Here is an 18,821-nt window from a genome sequence, read left to right as displayed (position 1 = left end):
TGTGAATAATAATAATTCCAATAACAGTAATGATTATCATTTACTGACTGCTTACCGTGTACTACTGCTGTTCTAAGTGCCTGACATATAGCTTCTTACTTTACCTTCAAGATAATCTGATGTGCTCATACAAGTAGAAGACATAAACAAAAATGCAGGAGAAATAAACCAGGCCACCACCTCTTCCTTTATTAGACTTCTTCCCATTTCTCCAATTCCAAACGAGATAAAATACAAAGGAAAGACTAGGGTAGATGGGGGTAGGAAGAAGGGAAGACATTAAAACTCACTGGTTTGGGTTCTCTCTGATTGCCACCATTTTACTTAGCTTCATACATGTCATCTTGGATAGAGTTTTGGTTGTCATCACAATGAGTTAGCATAAACAACAAGCATTTATTAGTTCATGATTTCTGAGGCTAGAAGTCCAAAATCAGGGCACTGGTAAGGTCATGTGCTGTCTCTGAAGTTTTAGCATTCTGGTGCTGGCTTGTTGCAATCCTTGGGGTTCCTTGGCTTGCATTTGTCTCCTGTTACATGGCAATCTCTCTTTCCTTGTGTTTGCTCTTCTCATTTTTGCTGACTTCTAACTTCTTCCTGTGTGTCCTTCTCTGACTGTGTCTGAATTTCTTCTGCTTCTAAAGGATTCTAGTAATACGGATTAAGGCCCACCCTGATTTGGTTGGGCCACACCTTAACTAAAAACAACCTCTTCAGAAGGACCTATTTACAAATGGGTTCACACCCACAGGAATGCAGATTAAGATTTAGAACATGTCTTTGTTGAGTACATATTTCAATCTTCAGAGCCCCTTTGTGATCCAATCATCTTTCTTCTTGTCTCTCCTCATACTATTACTCATATGCTTGGGAGTTCTTAATCCTTCAAGATTTACAGCTGGCTGGTGGTAGAAGTGGGATTTAAGGGGGAACATGAGACCCTGCTTGGGGTCTCGAGCTTCAGAGAAGTTTACCATAAGAACTTCTACTGGGGTATCAAGAATTCGAGCAGCTAATAATAGAGTAAGCCTTTGATTTCCAAGGTGCTATTGTTGCCTATATGTAGAGCTTTCCTGAGGGCCTTCCAGCATATTTGATGAGGCAGAACTCAAGGATTCCTGGGTCTGCTGGTCAACCAGCATCATAACCCACCTCACATACCCATCAAACATTGTTCCCTTAGAGAACTGGAGAATTAAAAAAAAAAAATTCTATTGACTCCTTTGCCCATTCAGTGAATAGTGGATGTATTTGAAGTGGGGTCCCTTTCCCTTAATCCCAAAACATCTGCAAAGCAATAGTGTTGTGTAAACAGCATTAGGCCATGAGGGGAGGGAGTGAGACTGGGCCTGTACCAGTTAAAGAAATCAAAACTTTACCGTTTAGGGGAGGCAAAGCTGCGGTTGCACGCATCAGCCAAGCGTAACCCTTTTAACAATAACTGCTCCAGGTCCAAGTGAAACTTTTTGTAACCCTTTAATAATCAATAGCTGCTCCAGTCCCAAGTGAAACTCTTTGTGTAATTGTTTTTTGTGATCAAGAGCTAAACTGCCAACTCTGCTTCTGTTAGAATAGCTTGCTTGCTTGCGTTTCTAGGACACGGTTTCTGTCTATATAAGGCACCAGTGCACACAGGTGGGGGCTGCCTGCTGAACTCCCTGCGTGGAGTGAGAGACAGCAGCCGCCTGCTAGCTGGCTAATAAAAGGCTCTTTAAATTCTGTTTGGCTGTCTCGTACTTTAACTCGCGGGCACCGTAACATATTTACATATTGTGGATAATCAGGGATATTTAAAGATGGAGTTGTTTGACTGTTTATCTCCTCTCTATTGTTCCCATGTCCTGGGTATTCCAAATTCTAAAATTCCCTGCTTGCTAAGCCACCAGCCTTGCTTTAAGACATGAGGCATTCTTAAACATTTTAGGAAGGTACATGTGGTCCAGAGAGGTTGCTACACTTAAAATGTCTGCATGGATTGTGGTGCCTGCTAGTCAGGCTTTGTCAAAATTCATTCTTCCAATTTCAGTCTGTCTACATTGTACTCTCTTCTTTCAAGGTCCAGCTCAAACACCAACTTCACCAACTTCAAAGAACTCTTTCTAGACTAAGTTAGAATTTACTTTTTTTCTTGTATGCCCAAAGATTACAAAGTTAATTTCATTCTTCCTGACATTACAATGGATTGTTTGTCACTTCATCTAGGTTATATATTTTTTTAGGAAAAAGAACAGGTCTGTTTCATCATCACATGGCCTATTGTACTGAGCACAGCTCTATGCTAAATACATGATAATGAATTAAAAATCTACTTACAGACCACTTTGGTGAAAAAGGAGTCTTGCTCTTCGAAGTTACCAAATATATTTTCTTTCAATTCGTTTTTAGCAGAAGACCTAGTCTTGTTCTCAAGAGAGTCTATTGAATCCATCCAATTTGAATTCCTTCATTCTCCCCTTTCCCACCCCAAATCTCCCTGTCTTCATTCTTGTCTTTGAAGACATGTTCCTTTTTATTGCCAAGCCTGACACTCTCTCATTCTTTGGATTCCATTCCATTTAGCATTTGGGGGGAAATTTGTCCTTTTTTCTCTCTTTTTTATCTTTAATTTCTTCTGTTTACAGATGCCTTCCACTTAACCCAGAAACTTAAGATCTTTCTTATCTTTAATGTATCTTTCCCTCAGCATTGCTTTTCTCTCAAGTGAGAGTCTCATCCTTTTCCTTAACTTCCAAAATTCTTGAAAGACTCTCTGCATCTGCAGCCTTAATTTCCTCGTTTCTAGTTCACTTTGTAAACTTTGGAAATGTGGCTTTCACATTCTGCTGAGCCACTGAAGGTCATCAGTGCTCCACTAATTACATTTTCTTATATTTTATCCTCTAGAACATTTTTGCAGCATTTTCTTTTGAAAGCCCTCAACTCTTTTTTTTTTTTTTTTTAATCTCTCTCTTGGTTTCCAGGAAATTGTACTCTGTCAGGTATTATCTGTTTCTTCAATTTCCTCTCTGAAATTTCTCTTTCTCCTTCACTAACTCCTCTAAAGTCACATCCTTCAGAATGCTGCCCAGTTTTTTTTCTTTATTTACACTCTCTCCATTGGTAATGTCAACTACCGCATAGGAAGTGAGGCCGTATTGGTCAGAACCAGCCAGGGACAGTGCTGAGAATAGAGGGGTACATAAGACCCTGTACTATGTAGTGTACACTTAAAAAAAAAATTCTTCCCCCAGCCGATTTCACACGACTAAACTACTGTCAGTGATTCTGCAGGTAAACAGTTCTTGAGTGGTATAACTTAACTTTATGAAAGTGTTCTACCTAGCACCTAATGATGCAAAACTCTTCTATTTTGATTGGTTGTCAAGCCCAGGAGTTTCCATTCCCAAGCAGGCCACAGAGGTATCTATACTTTTAACGATTGCTTTTTCTGACTGAGTTGTGTGGGGGCAAGCCCTATTCTGAAGAGGTTGACCTGATCTCACTCTCTCTCTCTCTCTCTTTCTCTAGAATGGGGTTTGGGTGGGTTCCCTGGGTGGTGGCTCTGCTCATGAGTCCCATAAGGCGGAATTCAGAGACCCTCCAGGTAAGGGCAGAGCACTTTTTGTGTGTGTGTGCGAGAAATGGCATGGGGGAACGACAGCTTTCTCTCTAGGTCCAGGCCACAGACCAGACTGGAAGTGGCTTCTGGCTCCAAAGAGCAGTGTTCTTCCCTTTGACAGGAAAACACCCCTTCCCTCCTCCCCACACACCATGGACGGTTTGGAAAAGGAACTACCTGTGCCAGAGCCACAGATGCAGGGAGCAGGGATGGACAGCGGTTGAGGGGAGAATAAGGGAAACATTTTGTCCTGTTCAGGGTTCTCTTTGTTTCAGTCTCTAATGACGAGAACCGGAGAACTGTAAAATCTGGAGGCAGTCTGAGAAGAGCTGCCATTCTCCAGCCAAAGGTTTGCTCTGATGACTTACTGTTTCTGTATACTTATGCAACTGGGGACAAAAGAATTGAAAACAGAGCTTGTTCCTTCTGGCATTCATTAAGCCACTATTATATGGTCAGAATTGTACTAGACAGCTTTGAGAAGTAAGAGAATTTGAATACATTATCCCTGTCCTCAGGTTACCAGATACATGTTATTTATCACCGTTACTTTTCTAGCTGAGTCTACACAAACATGAAGCAATGTTAGAGCATGAAAATATACGTTTAGCAGCAGCACATTACAGGTTGTAATGTACTAAGAAAAGAACACTCTTTGAATGTTAAAATCTCATTAAACCCAAAAGAGGAACAAACCTATGGGGAGAGAACATCCTTCTTAGAGAATAGAAACCACTCTGAGCTTCTAATGTCCATTAAAGGGCACAGTTGAAGAAAAGAATCAGCACAGATCTTAAATGATGACTGAACACTTGAAAGTTTTCTTTCTGATTCACACTTTTAGAGGAAATAGAGAAGAATATAAATGTTGAGGAATCGGAGGTAGGAGCCTTACCTGACATTAGCTGCCGAGGGAGAGAGGAGTGTGGCTGGCCCAGGAAGGGTGCCGCCATCCTTACAGCTCAGTCAGCAGCTCCTGGGGGAGGCCCCTGGATTCAGAAATGAACATACATGCACAGCTCAAGATCAGTGACAGTTATCCTTCCTCTCTCAACTTACACGTCATCTCTTCAGAAGGTCTTTGCTGACCAACCTGCATTATTAACCGCGTTTGGAGTTCCTTTTATTGTTATTGTTACTCTCAACTGCATAGAATTAATTTACTCTTACCCATGAGTTCACAGCACATTTTACTCATTGGTCGTTACAAGGGACTCTCCTCTTTCCTTATCTCCATTTTTATTCCTTCCCCTCCGTATATATCCATTCTAATGTCTGGTATGTCTTCTAAGTGTAAGAGTGGCCTTTAAAAATATGTAGTATTGACATTCTGTGTGCATTTTTTAATTTTAATAAATATTACTGTGCATTGTATCACATTCTGTTTCTCTGCTCACTTAACACTATGCTTTTGAGCTCTATGTTATCAGATGTGAACATGAATCCATCTTTATCAAAGGGGAAGCAGTATAAGGGAGGGTAAGTGTCTATTCCTAAGTAAAACTACTTGACAGAGAGCTAAAACTCAAGTCAACTGGGACTTAATCTGGGTTTGTTTCTTGAGACTTTCCAGATCCTCTAGAAATCTGTATCCTCTAGAAAGAATTGTGCTTTTTCTTATTTCTGAGGACTGGTTAAATAGCTTGGGAAAGTGAAATAATTTTGGAAAACATGAGCAGATTAGAAATGAAGCACATTGTATGAAAGTTAATATGTAGTTCAAACTAATCATTATCGACATTATTAAGGTACTTTAAGTGTACAAACTCATAATGGAAAATGGAACTGAATTTTTGTTAATTCCTTTTTCAGTGGAAGCATCTGATATAAAAGCCCTAAATGAAGGCTTAAACTAACCCTATATGCCCCATACCAGTTGTTGCAAATACAAGAATTGTAGATATAGTTCCAGTGATGGTGGTGGTGGTGATTTATTGTGATAATAATAATAACAATAAAAGGTACATCCAAACCATGGATTAATATTACTTATTTTCCAACATCAGCAGAAATAATGGTTGGAGCCAACAGAGGCGATGAGGTCTCTGAATAAGATTGCAAAGGAAAAGACCCAGTAGTAAGATTTTTGGAGAAATCATATAGCAAGTGAGTGGAAGGTAGTAGGAGAGTTTATTCCATACCACTATGCACCTAATCTGTGTTTCTTTGCCCTACCTCCATCACTCCTTCAGTTTTCTCTACAAAGAAAGTATAGAATGAACCTGTCAAAGGCAAGGATTATTTTGAATTATTATGTGTGGATAGATCTTTTTTTAATGCAATTTTACTGAGATATTTTCACAAACCATAGGGATGGGTCTTTTTGACTTGATAATAAAGGGGACTAAAACCATGGGATTCTGCGATATTGGCTAGGAGAAACCTAGCACAGTGACTGGCATAGAACAGAGTCAATAAATATTTGTTGAATAAACACAGGAATCAATGTTTGTATCTCTTGGGTCTCTCTCTTTGGCTTGCCTCTTAGGATTTCTTGCCTTTTTTTTTTTTTTTTTTTTTTTTTTTGGCTGGCCTGGTATGGTGGGTCTCAGCTTCTTCCCAACGTGGATGTCCTTTTGCTAAGAGGAACCAGAATGGGGCTGAGGGGAGAAGAGGCTCCCTTGGCCTATTTACTGTGCTCAAAAGGCCTCCTGTCAAATTCCTGTGGCCTGGCATAATTTTCCAGGTATGAGTTTCTTAAAGTGGCAGTTGGCTCATGTTCCATTTTTGGTTTTCCAGAAGATTTTGTGATTCAGGCTAAAGCTGACTGTTACTTCACTAATGGGACAGAAACGGTGCGGTTTGTGGTCAGGTTCATCTTTAACTTGGAGGAGTATGCACATTTCGACAGTGATTTGGGGATGTTTGTGGCATTGACGAAGCTGGGGCAGCCGGACATTGAGCTATGGAACAATCGGACAGATATTCTGGAGAGGAGTAGAGCTTCTGTGGATACGCTCTGCAGACACAACTACAAGCTTGGTGCATCCTTCACCATGGAGACAAAAGGTGAGGTGGAGGATGGGGTCTGGTGAGGTTCAGAAAATCCCCCATGTGAACCTAGCCATGGACCTCTTCTTTATGGTAAGCAATTTCGTGCTTCAGGATAAGTGGACCATGTGCAGTGTGGTCTGTGTATATGTTCTGTCCTCAGCTGTGACCCACTCATTATCCTCACAGTTCAGGTCACTGTGGCCTTTGTCCCAGACCCCCAAGTTCTCAGGGACTGAAGGACCAGTGTACTCTCAGATAGAAGGAGTAATTGTGAGAGTGCTTGAAAGGGTCTAAGTTCTTCCAGGGGGCATTGGCTGAGTTTCTGAGTCCTGCAGGCTGAGATTTTCCTACTCTTCCAATTTCCACTGGGGTGGTCTAGGGATGGGATTAGGGGCAGGGATTCATCCCTAAAGAAACTCTTGACCAGCCTTAGTGATTTTCCTTCACAATGTCTCATCTTTCCCTCCATTCCCAGTGCAACCAGAGGTGATAGCATATCCAGAGAGAACCTCATCCCTGCAACACCACAACTTGCTGCTCTGCTCTGTGACCAATTTGTATCCAGGGAACATCAAGATCAGGTAGTACCAGAATGGGCAGGAGGAGACAACTGGAGTCATATCCACAGGCCTCATCAGGAATGGAGACAGGACTTTTCAGACTGTGGTGATGCTGGAAATGACTACTGAACTTGGAGATAACTACACATGCCTTGTGGACCACCCCAGCCTGCAGAGCCCCGTTTCTGTGGAGTGGAGTGAGAATCAGCCTATTGTACCCTCTGGGCCCGACTCCGGATCAGACTGACTCAATATGGAGCCTGTGCCATCTATGCACACATCTTGTCTACAATACAAAATTTTCTTTCCCCTGATCAGGAGGAGTCACAGAAATCCAGAGTTCTTGGGTTTGGTGGGAGAAAACAAGGCAGATATCTTTCCTTGTAACCTCCAGGAAAATACAGAGGTCCAATCACCTCATCACTTACTTCCAACCCTGGGAACTAGTAGCCTCTAATGATTTGGTCTTAGCATTTAGGGATCATTCTCACAGGCTATAAGAATCGGTTACAGATGGGAGGCCACCTCATGGGGGCAAATATTGGCCTCAAAGAGCAATTTCTAAATTTATTCCTTCTCTAGAAAGGCTTTGGGATTTCAGGAAGATGCATCAAAATATTGAATTTTACCAATTTTAAGGCCTGTTTCCTGTAGGAGCTCAGCCTGATTATTCTTGGAGAAAGATGCTAGGTGGAGTTGGAGCCTTCCTGTTTGGGCTAATCTTCCTTCTTGTGGGGATCATCATCCACCTCAGGGCTCGGAAAGGTAACAAACCTCTGAGGAAAGCCACTTTCCCACTTTCTCTGACGCCAAAGATCTGAGGCTGGGAAGGCTGACTGCACATCTCTGGGACCATTGGGATACTCTTTCCTGAAACCAGGAACATTCCAAGACTCTTTTCTGTGACCCGTTGAGGAGTCCTGAACTGATTCTACTTTTATTTTTGGAGATCATGTATCCCACTCTTCTGCCCTTCTTCCTCCTATTTAAATACTTGCTTAAAGGAGAGGCTAGGCCTGCCTATAATTGTGCCTAAGAGCCCTCTTCTAAATGCCTCTTTGTTGCTCAGATGTGGCCCTCTCTCTCTAGCTAAGCCAACTTGACAGGTGAAATCACTGCCCTCCCCCCTACGTGGGATCAGACACCCAGGGGAGTGAATCTCCCTGGCAACGTGGAATATGACTCCCAGGGAGGAATCTAGACCCAGCATCATGGGATGGAGAACATATTCTTGACCAAAGGGGGATATGAAAGGAAATGAAATAAGCTTCAGTGGCAGAGAGATTCCAAAAGGAGCCGAGAGGTCACTCTGGTGGGCACTCTTACGCACACTTTAGACAACCCTTCTTAGGTTCTAATGAATTGGAATAGCTGAAATACCTGAAACTATCAAACTACAACCCAGAAACAATGAATCTTGAAGACAATTGTATAAAAATGTAGCTTATGAGGGGTGACAATGGGATTGGGAAAGCCATAAGGACCACACTCCCCTTTGTCCAGTTTGTGAATGGATGAGTAGCAAAAAGAGGGGAAGGAAAAAAAAAAAAAGAAGCACCTAGTGTTCTTATTTTACTTTAATTGTTCTTTTTCACTTTCATTTTTATTCTTATCATTTTTGTGTATGTGGTAATGAAAATGTCAAAAATTAATTTAAAAATAAATAAATAAATAAATGCTTGCTTGGTCCCCATTTCCAGGGATACTGTCCAGAAATTCCCTAATGCTTAACTTCTTCCAGCCCAACTCCATTAACTTTTCTGTGGTCCACCTTAACCCTATGAGTAATTTACCCAAAACTGTTCTCTCTTTCAACTCCACACAGTCTTCAGAAGACAAATATGTGGACAGTGTTTCCGGTTTTCTGTTTTAAAACTTTGTTATTATAAAACAAAACAAAGGTACAGAAAATCACAAAAAAAAATGTATAATTCAATGAATTATTTAAGGTAAAACCCCTGTAATAACCACTCAGGTTAAGAAACAACTTTGTCAGTCATCCCAGAAGTCTCTATGTGACTTAGGCCAATCAAATCTCTGCTTCCTCTCAAAAGCAATCACACCTTGACTTTTACGATAACTCCTTTCTGTGTTTCTTTATAGCTTATTCACCTAACTCTGCATCCCTTAACACTATAGCTTAGTTGTCTCCAGCTTTTTAAAATGTCTCTTGTCTTATACTTTACAAGCTTATTCTCTATTCCTTTCTTTTTTTTATGATTAATCTGTTGAGAAACCTGAACCATTTGACCTGTAGTTTCCCATGAGCATAATTTTGCCCACATCATGCATTTTTTTTAATTTTAAATTCAGTTTTATTGAGGTATATTCACATACCATACAATCATCCATGGTGTACAATCAACTGTTCACAGTACCATCATAGTTGTGAATTCATCACCCCAATCTATTTTTGAACATTTACCTTATACCAGAAAGAATCAGAATAAGAAAAATAAAAATAAAAATAGAAAAGAACACCCAAATCATCCCCCCCATCCCACCCTATTTTTCATTTAGTTTTTGTCCCCATTTTTCTACTCATCCATCCATACATTGGATAAAGAGAGTACAATCACAAGGTTTTCACAATCACACTGTCACCCCATGTAATCTATATTATTATACAATAGTCTTCAAGAATCAAGGCTACTGCGTTGGAGTTTGGTGGTTTCAGGTATTTACTTCTAGCTATTCCAATACATTAAATCCTAAACAGTGTTATTTAAATAGTGTGTAAGAATGTCCACCAGAGTGACCTCTCGACTCCATTTGAAATCTCTCAGCCACTGAAGCTTTATTTCATTTCATTTTTCATCCCCCTTTTGGTCAAGAAGATGTTCTCAATCCCACAATGCTGGGTCCAGATTCATCCTCGGGAGTCATGCTCTGCATTGCAGGTGAACTCACTGCCCTCCCTGCTACCTGGGACCTGACTCCCAGGGGTATAAATTTCCCTGGCAATGCAGAGTCCTTTTAGCACAATCGTCTTCCTTGCACTTTAGACCCGGATCTCTATGGCCTGGAAACTGCTCACTCATTCTTGAGCCAGGACACCCCCGTGTGCTCATGCCCACTCCACACATCCCTCTGGCTCCACCAACTGACACAGTTTTTCTTGCTTTTCACTTGGGACTCCACCTGTAGATTTAGAATGCTTTCATAGATGTTGAATGTCATCCAAGTAACCATTTATTTTAACGTTTAACTCATCAGAGAAGTGTAACTTAATGTCAGGAGTTCCTCTCTAGCAGGTTTATGCATCCTTATTATTTTTGTACTCTTTTATACTCTTATTCTTCTAAAAAACTAAATATAATTTGTGGTGATGAGTGTACCTAAACTTAGGCTACAAATAATCATGACAGGGACCAGCCAATTGTCTCTGTCTTAGATTTCCCTGATTGCACTTTCTTGTTTAGAGATATTTAGCATCTAGAAAAGCAGTTTGGTGAGGTGGATGAGCACATGATCTGGGGAACCAGCTGCCTGGGTTTGAATCCTGGCTCTGCCACTTACTAGCTATGCAACTTTGGACACATTGCTTAACAGCTCTGGGCCTCAGTTTCCTCATCTGTAAAATAGGGAGAATGATGGAACCCTCTTCATAGGGTTGTGTGTAGGGGGCTATATGAGTTAATATACAAGAAGCACCTAAAATAGCATCTGATGTGTGCTATTAACTATTTTTTAAAACCTCAGTGAAATTTATAACCTAGTATCTCATATATGTATATCATTAACTTGGATGACACATTTCTTACAGTTGCCTTTTCTACCAGCTGTCAAATGAGTTACATTCTTTCCATTTATTGCCTACATGCTGTCTTTGAACACAGACTCTATGTCATCTATACATTTCCTTTCAGGTTTCCAATAGAAATTGATACTACTCCAGCTATTTAAGGATTTATTTTAGTTCTTTGCCTCATACAATTTCGTTTTTCTATGAGATCGCATTTGCATTTGATTTCCTTTTAGACTCCTAGTGTCTTTTTCTTAAATAAGTAGTGTGTGTGCTTGGACTCCCGGTATTTATATATTCTCTGTCACCAACATTGCATCTCCTCAAGTCTTCTAACATCTGCTCCTGCAGAGACCTGGTGTGTTACATGTTCCTCTAAGGCCAGGCCCACCATGTTATTTGAAGGCCAAGCTTGCTCTTAAGGTTGCTCAGGCTAATGTGGCAATTATATTATACTTTAGGAATTATCCACCAAGGGAATCCTGACTTATTATCTAAATATTTGGATATGAAATCATCTTTTCAGAGTTTATTTCTGTGCTTGGAAATCTTCTTTTGCCATCAGCTCTTGAAATTTTCTTTCTTGTGTGGTTTAATGTCTGGTGGTGATTAGCTTTCATCAGGTTCTTGGTATATTCAGTCTACAGTGACATTAGAATGGTTTTGAGTTAACAGTGTAATGAGCTAGAGGGGCAAGAAGGGAAAGTTCTATTTCCTCTGCTGACAATCTCCTGAGCCTTCTTGAGTTTGACAAAATATAGTGCTAATTTACATAGAAAATTGATAACATTTTAATATAATATAATTAATTAAATTGGTATTTGTGTCATTGGAAGCTGTATTGTACCCCAGAAGAGCCATATTCTTTTAACCCAATCTTGTAGGTTTAGTCCATAAGGGAGCTGAGAGCTGACACAGACCCAGATACTCAGAGACACTTGGAGATGCAGACAGAAAGACATTTGGAGATGCTAACCTAAGAGATGAAGCCCAGAGTTTGCCTGGAGACGCTAAGAGAGGACCCCCAGACAATTAGAGAGAAATGTCCTGGGAGAATAAGGAAGGATGCACAGGAGCTGAGAGAGAGGAGCTAAGATGGAAACCCAGAGACATTTTGGAGAAAGACACTGGAATCAGAAACTGAAAGCAACGCAACCCGGAAGCAAAGGACCAGCATTAAGAACGTGAAGTTCCTCCACCTGTGCTGCCCTCCTTGGTGCTGGAATCACTACTCACCTCTTCTCCCAAGCATCTCTCCTCTCCTTTGTTCTCTCTCCCCATTTCCTTTGTGATCCCAATGTACTTTATACCTATTTCTGTTGAGCCCCACTTGTTTATTTATGTGTCTCCTAGATGGTAAGCAGGGCTCTATGTATTTTATATCTCCAGAGCTCAGCAGATTGTCATGACAGTCACACAACTACTAAATAATGACTACACTTCATAGACCAGTCTTGTTTGTTACCAACTTCCACCAATAAAAGCAAATCTATCCGATCCTTGTGCCTTTGCCACATCACATCCTCAGATCAACAACTCTGAACACTGTCAGCAAAGATTACGTTTCCCAACTTCCTCCACCTGGATTTGCCATTTCCAGCCTTGTCCCTGGTCCTCCTCCCTGCCTGCTCTGCTTGCAGATTTTAGTTTTTGGCCTTCAGGGACTTGGAGTCTCAAGTCTTCATGTTCTGATTTGAGGGGTGATCAGCAGTATTGATCATGTCAATCTTATTTGTCTTCACTGTTCTTTAAATGTTTTGTACTCAGGAGGCACAACGTTTAACGATTTGTCAATGGGTGGGTTTCTTGGTGTAAAACATGGCTCCCATCAGACCATGTTTTCTGCATTTTAGTGTTAATTATAAGTAGCAAAGATTTTGCTCAGCATTTGTCTTGTAATGCCTTTCGACCCCTTGCTTCAACAGGAACTCTTTCTCATTTTCTTTATTGTCCAGGCAAGTGTGGTGAGCTCTTTGGGTTCGGACCGGTGTATGCTGGAGGCAGGAGAAGGGAAGGCGGGAGATCGGCAGCCCCAGTGATCTGGGCGTGGGCAGTGGGCTGTTAGGGGCAGGAAGATCTCCTCTCATCTATACCATCTTCGGACAACGGGAGGTGTGCTGCAAGAAGACTGGTATTTCAAGTCAAAATTAGGGACACCGTTACTATACTAGATTAACTATCAAATAAAGTTGCGAATGGAAGAAGTTCAGAAATGTAATAGTCTTAAATTTGAGTCCGGATTTGTTAAGCAACATCAGGAGTCATTGCTCGGAGGATGTGATGTGGCGCTCTGACTGCCAGACGGCGATCAAGCCTGAAATTAAGGTTGTTTTTCTCAGCGTCCGCTTCGGAGGGAACTCCTCCTAACGGACTTCTCAGGTGTAGCCTACGCATCTCTTTCTTTTCTCACATTACCTCAACCCACGAGATTCCGACAGGGGTGATGGGGGATATGGAATTCAAGGAAGGGGGGCGAGGTGGTGCGAAGCTTTCCCGTCCAGCCACAGAAGCCCGTTGCTTGTCTCCTTTCCCCTCTCCCTCAAACCCCTCCCCTTCTAGGCTTGTGTTCTTAGTGGGGGCCACTGACCCCTAACACCGCAGTCTCCAGCTGCAGCAATAACTGGGGTCAAAGACAAATTGAATTTAAAGCTCTATAAAATGCATTTATGGATACAAAACAAAATCTGGTTAATTAAAATTGAAGAGTCAAAAGAAGCAAGTTCATTTGGCAAATTGTCTCTTCTGTGAGCTCAGGGCACTGGCCAGCTTCCCTATCACCGTGAGCTGTCCTTAGTTACCTCCCCGTGAGCTGTCCTGGTTACAGGTCTAAGGGCTGGAAGGGCCTACAGAGATGGCCTAGTTCAATCTTAGGCATTCTGCAGATTATACTGTAGTTCTAGAGAACTGAACTAATGGAGGGCAAAAATTTTGCCTGTTTTTATTCTCTGAGGGATTTCCCAGTGCCTAGGACAGTGCCACTCAATAAGTATTTGTTTAAATGAAAAAATGAAGTAGAGAAATTGAGGCCATGATGGTCTCAATAGTTTATCCAAGGTTATACATCAGTTAATGGCAGGGCCAGGTCTAGAACTCAGGTTTTGACTCTCATTTTGGTGTTCTTTTCAATAATTTGAATCATCCTAACTATATTTTCATTTTGAGTCTTTTAGTCCTAATTATCTAATGACAGTCTTCATCCCCTTTTAAAAACAATTTAGTTATCAGATAATTGGAAAGATTTTCATTTTTATTTTTGTCAGAAGTATTTTGTTGGCATTTAAATGATGTATATTAATTATTTTCCTCCACTTTGACCATATTCATTAGGGTCCTTTTCTTCCTTTCCTTTCCTTTCCCCAGATGAAGAATTTTGTTGGCATTTATACCTTACTTGAATAGGAGCAAGCACACACACACACACACACACACACAATTACTATCTGGTATTTCTTGAGAGACATTAAAATTCCTGCCCGTGCTTATCCTGGAGAATGCTATACAGAATTCTTCATGTGAATTACCACTTGACTGAAAATCAATTTCTGAAATTCTGCAATTCAAAGTATTTGATGCTTTGTTTTTCTTAAATTAGGGGCTCATATGTGAAGCCACCATTTGTTGTTTTCCGACCACAAAGTTTCACTAATAGGACATGTCGCCCCCAAGCAGCAGTCACACAGGTCTCCTGTCATAACTCCCTGCTGTGCACCGAGAAGAGAGGGCTCAAAGTCCCACACGTGCTCACTCTGGATGCCTGAACAGTGAGCTGGCTGGGCCCTGGGAGCCTCTTCTGCCATCTGAGGGGCTGAATCCAGATCAACCTCCAGCTTCCCTTTGTGTCAGTGGTTCCTCCCCAGCCAGAGGGGTCATAGCTTCCCACAGCCCGAAGGTTCCCCATATACTGGCAGCAGGTGTTCCCAGACATCTCCTGGAAACATCTGTGGCCCAAATCCTCTCTTCTTGGCACCAGAGTAACCCACATATTCCCCCCTCTGTCAAGATCACTTTCTCACACTTGCCCTATAAAAGGGAGAGAAATAAGGAGTGAGGACCCAGCACTGGAAGGTAGACGTACAATGGGTGTCCAGCTGTGTGTTCCGGCCCAGACCCACCTTTTTGTTGGACAGTGGGAGGAGGGGTGCTGGGCCTTCCCTTCTGCAGTTGAGCCCTGGCCTGAAAAGTTTTCCATCTCTCCAATAAATCCTTAACCCATGCCATGAGATATTTTGGAATCTGTCCCTAACCCTGTGCACAAAAGCAATAATTGTCACTTTGTTCCATATTCACTTTCACCTTCTCTTCTGTGAACACCACTCCCACACTGGGCCCTACAAAGTGAATTTTGGCTGTGCAGCAGAGAGATTCTGTGGTGACACTTTTGTGTGGTGTGGTAAACAGAAAGGACAAAATACATAAATCTTCCTTTCTTCCTTCTTCCTTCCCTCTCTCCCTCATCCATTATTATGTCTCTCTCTCTCCTTACCTAAATAAATAGCTAGCTATTTATCTATCATCTTTCTGTGCCTACCTACCTACCTACCTATCATCTATCTGTAATGGAGAAATTAAGAATTAACTTGTGATTATGATTATTGAATCATTATAAAGACTTTCTATATTTATAGAAATTATATATTTATAGAAATATATCTTTCTATATTGTAGAATAGGCAGAAGTTAATACCTGAAATTACTGAAACTCAACTAGTCTAGCCTTATGTATACCTACTATTGTAACGGTCATTATAGCTTAGTCTCAGCCCTGTTATAGCTACTATTGTGATGGTTATTCTGGCCTAGTCTCAGCATGGTGTATACTTAGCTATTGTAATGGTAACAACTCCATTCCCCCTTGTTTGAATCCATAAAAACCTTGAACTCCTTAGACTCAGGGAGACAGATTTTTGAGCTGTTAAGCCATCTGATCTCCTGCTTTGTGTGTGTAGGAATATACTCTTTCTCTCTTTGAAACCTCAGTGTCATGGATTGGCTGTTGTACACATTGGGCAGAGAACCCCACATTTGTCTGGCATCATATCTATATCTATCGCTATTATCTGTTGTGATGTTTGGGTTCATGTGTCAACTTGGCTAGGTGGCACTGGCCTGACGATTGCTGTGAGGATATTTGAAGCTGGTTAATAATCCAATGGGCTGGTTTGTCGGATCATCAGCCAATTGACTGCAGCTGACTGATGACTCATCAAGGGGCATGCTTCCACAGTGAGAGAATGCAATTGGCTGGATTTGGTCCAGGTGATCAGTTGGAGGCTTATAAGCCGGACAGTTAGAGAACCTTCACTTGTTTCTTCAGTGAAGCATTTCCTGGGGAGCTTGTCGAAGTTGCCAGTTCGTTTCCTGAAGAGTTCGTCAAAGTTGTCGGTTCGTTTCCTGAGGAATTCGTCAAAGTCGCCGGTTCGTTTCCTGAGGAGTTCATCAAAGTTGTCGGTTCATTTCCTGAGGAGTTTGTCGGACATCTTCCTTGGAGTTGACAGCTTGTTGACGGCTCTGCAGAATTTGGACTCGTGCGCTCCCGCAGTTGCGTGAGTCACTTTTACAATTTGATAATCAGAGACATCTCTCATTGATTCTGTTTCCAAGGAGAACCCTAACTAATACATCTATCATCTGTCTAACAAGGGACAGATAGCATACCAGAGTGCTTTAGAGCTCAGACTCTGGAGGCCGAATATCTGAGTTTAAATTCCAGTCCTGCCATGTAATGGTTGTGTGAACAAAGACATGCTATTTGACATCTCTTTGCCTCAATTGCTTTATCTGTAAAATGGGATTCAGGTAGCAACCCAAATTGTGTCCAGTCTTGGTGCTTCCAGGCAGGGTTTTTTTTTTTTAATTTAATGAAATTTTATTGAAATATATTCATACACCATGCAATCATTCAAAGTGTACAACAGTTGTTCACAGTATTATCATATAGTTGTGCATTCATCACCTTAATTTTTGAAAATTTTCATTACTCCAAAAAATAAAAATAAGAATAAAAATTAAAGTGAGAAAAACACCCAAAACATCCAATACCTCTTCTCCCCACCTATTATTCATTTACTTTTTGTCCCCATTTTTCTACTGATTTGTCCATACATTGGGGTGTTAGGTTTAGGCCCTAGGCCCTCACCCTACCCCCACCCTTAGGAATTTTGCTATAGAGCCACTGCCCCTCACCCCACCCTAGGAACCCTGCAGATCTGCAATAAGCCACTGACCCCACCCTAGGAACCCTGCAGATCTGCAATACGCCACTGACCCCACCCAAGGAACCCTGCGGGCCTGCAATAAGCCACTGCCCCCACCCTTAGGAATCCTGAATGTTAAAATTTTAAACTTTCCCACACCCAAGCCCCCACTCTCAAGCCAACCAATGGAAATCTGCCAACTACCCCCTTTCCCAGAAGTAGCCACTGAAAGACTGCAAACCTGGACCTGCCAGCCTCCCCTTCCCTAGACAAAGAACTTCCCACCAACATCCTTTATAGGTCCTACTGTTCCCTTGGCTCGGGGCTGTTGCCATTTTCTTAGGCTTCGGGCTGCCTGCACATGGCCAGACAATAAAACTCCTTTTGATCGAGTTTTTATCTCTTCTCTTCTTGATCGAAAAATGTAACATATTGGTGCCAAAACCCAGGATCAAGAAAAGAGATGAAATCTCAATCAGATGGGTCAGAACCCACTCACCTGACTCCAACACCCATCACCAGCAAATCACCTCAGGGTAAGAAGAAAGCACCTTCTCTCTCTCTCCGGCACTCTCTTTCTCTGTTCTCCTGGACAACATTCACTGGAATCCTAGAGCTAGGTAGGAGTTGCCATTGCTGTATCCTGAACCCTAGGGGTGAGTAGGACAGTGGGATGCCTCCATCCACTCCCCCATCACTGCACTGGAGCTTAGAAACTCTCAAGGGGGGATTCCCTCTTGATTGTTCCTAAGCCTGAGAGCTGGGATTTCTCCTATAAACCTCAAAGAACTTGGCCTCAGGATAGATCTAAAACCTAAGAAGCTCATTTTCTATTGTAATTCCACCTGGCCATAATATCGACCTGGCCAGAAAATGGAACCGGGAACCCTTAACCCCAAATTCTTTTAACCTTAGCAATTACTGTCAGCATCTCAGCGAGTGGAGTGAAGTCCCACATGTCCAGGCCTTTTGCAACCTGCAGAGACACCCCTCCTCTCTCCTTCTCTCTCTACCCCTCCCTCTCTGCCAAACTTGTTCCACTCATCAAATCCTTCTCCTCCTCCTCCTCTTCCCAACTCTTTCTTCAATCCTTCTAAAACTTTCTCCTCAATTCTCTTCATCTCCTCACCTAGCCCCATCCCTCAGCCTTCACTGCACTCAGCGCCTGCCCAGCCCTGCCAGGGCTCCACGCCACTGCTGCTGCCATGCCCCACCCCCGCCAGAGCCACAGACAGAGTCACCACAATTCCCCTCCTCTTCCTCCTTATGCAGCCCCTCCCGGCCAAGCTGAAACTGCTGTTAAACCATGGCCAGTAAACAACCCTCCCCCATCTCTAGATTCCACCTCAGAGTCTCAACCCTCCTTTTCTTCCCCATGGAGGACCCACTCCTCTCAACCTCAACCAATCCTCTCCTTGCAAGAAGTGTCTGGATTGGAGGGGCCCATCTGTATCCATGTTCCCTTCTCTCATTCTGACCTTTCCCAAATTAAACAGTGCCAAACTTCATATTCAACACACACATACACACACACTAAAAAAAAAAACCTCTGCCCCTTTTTCTCTCCCATCTCAGAAAGTTCATACTCTAAAAAAAATTCTGCCCTTTTTCTTTCCCTTCTCAGAAACACCCTCCTGCGCTGTGCTAATCTCTAGTCTGACAAGCCTGAGGCTACCCTACTCCTAAATATACAAGTGTCAATTACTAACAAAAGCCTAAAAAAAAAAAAA

At 42.0% G+C, this 18,821-nt stretch overlaps 1 pseudogene; it reads left to right on the top strand.

Moving 5' to 3' along the window:
* Window positions 1-254: 254 nt before the first annotated feature.
* Window positions 255-7,669, top strand: LOC119540720 (annotated as a pseudogene).
* Window positions 7,670-18,821: the final 11,152 nt, after the last annotated feature.

The sequence above is a fragment of the Choloepus didactylus genome, chromosome 7, assembly GCF_015220235.1.
Source record: "Choloepus didactylus isolate mChoDid1 chromosome 7, mChoDid1.pri, whole genome shotgun sequence".
Classification (NCBI taxonomy): domain Eukaryota; kingdom Metazoa; phylum Chordata; class Mammalia; order Pilosa; family Megalonychidae; genus Choloepus; species Choloepus didactylus.
The sequence above is the reverse complement of the archived record's forward strand: the minus strand, read 5'-3'. Positions and strand labels throughout refer to the sequence as shown.